Raw genomic sequence first — 1,977 nt, 5'->3', positions numbered from 1 at the left:
TTTTCTCATCTACCAGACCGATACAAGCTTTTTTCAACTTATCACAACATATTAGTGCAATATTTAAGAATTCAAGTGCACATAATTTAAATACATAGAAAAATTAATGTTCTCAAACATAACCATGCAAATTCAAACACAAAAGTGGTCCAAATAAATTAAGAATCCAAATAAACATGATAAAAGAGCACAAGATCAAGTGCTACGAAGGCATAAATTTTGCTCAATAAGATCTTGAAGTCAGTTGTGAGCTTGACAGTTCTCAATCCTTCAGTGTGCTTGGAGGAAGGCTTCGATCATGTTTGGAGGATTGATTGTGTATATGGAACATGGCCTTTTTACACAGTTAGGGAGATGAAATCATAAGCATACTTATTATGTATAGGCACTGATTTTATACAACATGGACTCTGATTTTATACAACATGAGTCCATGTGCAATTTCAGCTGATCCACATGGCTCATGAAGAGGGGTTTTCCTTCTATAGCATTTTACATTGTTACAAATCGGATGCCTGAATGGGCGTATGTGTGTGTGTGTGTCTGTGTGACACACTTGCAACTTACTGCAATCCGTTTAATCACGACGAGAAATCTATGTACACCCCAAACTGAAACTGCCTGATAAACATGTGGGCGTCATTGCTGTCAGCTTGCGTCGTACTTGCTCCATTTCTCCATCTCATCCCACTTCCTCTTCTGCAAGCTCGGCCTTATCGCCTTCATGGCACTGTTAAAATCTTTGAATCTCAATGGTTGCAGTTGCAACACGGTAAGCAAAAAGTTAGTGCTTTATCCTTGGCCATGAACCACTCGCGTGAGAATACTACCAGTGATTTCAAACAACAAAGTTGACGGTTCAGTATACCAAAGTTCAGAAACTGCAGAACAAGCACCTGACTTGCTTTGATGGTGAGAACATTCTGTGGACAAAGATCTTTGATCAGCATCATTGCAGCTTCCTCGTGCAAGGTTCTGAGATCACTCCCAGAATACCCTAAGGTTAAGGTACATATAGATATGTTGCATCATCATCAAGGACCACAGCGCCCATCAATTCAGAACTGAACATATAACAGAAAATGGAATTTACCTTCAGTCGTCTCCACAGCAAGCCTCTCCAGATCATGATCTGCAATAGAATTGAGTGTCAAATAAAAGGCCTTGTTTTTTAGACCACCAAACCATGAGAACGTCCAAGTATCGATTCTATCGTATAGAAAAACTAAACAATAGATTATCAGACAACACTGTTCCAATGTTGTGGAAATAGATTCTGGCCTTCGTCTATCTCGCCATCCTAGTACATGGTAGGAACTCAGGGCAGGGGGGTTGTGGCTCGGTAGTATGGAGATGGCAATAGTGTCGATGATCAATGGGTCAAATGAGCTATACACCATAAAACTCCTAACAACTATACCTCCCACCAACTCACAACAACATAATCGATACAATGGACTGGTTGCGGGCTTAGGTAAAAAGAAGGCGTTCCATTAGATGAAATATTTATGGTTGAGATGCATCCAATTGTATCAAAAGCACATGATCATATGACTCAACAACAAGCAGTTCTATCATAAATGTGAATATAGAAAATCAAAACATAATTGAAGAGATTACCACACATGTGCTAGAATTGAAGAAGCATGCACTGACATAAGCTAATAAATTCAATTAAACACTACCTTCAGTCCAGCAATGTCATATAAACATAGGCCCCTTACAATACTGCTCGTTCCAATTCCTACAGTACTGGCGGATTGATATAATACATATGTTAAATAAGTAGAGATAGGGCTGCATATGAATTACTAGGTGTCTAGGCTTGAAAGGCAACGGGAATTATTATACGATTACAAGGTTGTTACAAAGTTGATACTTTCAGCCTCTTTTACACAACCTAGATGGGCATTCTTGTGTGAATAAGCCTCAATGACATCTCAATCCACTGATAAGGAGTCCAGATGCTTAAAGTTG

General features: G+C 39.0%; 1 long non-coding RNA gene across 1 annotated transcript; it reads right to left on the bottom strand.

The window, feature by feature from the left end:
- Positions 1-460: 460 nt before the first annotated feature.
- On the bottom strand, positions 461-1,475 carry LOC125532007. Its single transcript, XR_007293671.1, has 2 exons — positions 1,094-1,475; positions 461-997 (listed from the first exon to the last, which is right to left on the bottom strand). It is a non-coding gene; the product is annotated as an uncharacterized LOC125532007 (long non-coding RNA).
- Between the last annotated feature and the right edge of the window lie 502 nt (positions 1,476-1,977).

Source organism: Triticum urartu, unplaced genomic scaffold (genome assembly GCF_003073215.2).
Source record: "Triticum urartu cultivar G1812 unplaced genomic scaffold, Tu2.1 TuUngrouped_contig_8771, whole genome shotgun sequence".
Lineage (NCBI taxonomy): Eukaryota > Viridiplantae > Streptophyta > Magnoliopsida > Poales > Poaceae > Triticum > Triticum urartu.
Note: the sequence above shows the minus strand (reverse complement) of the source record. Positions and strands in the feature narration are given on the sequence as shown.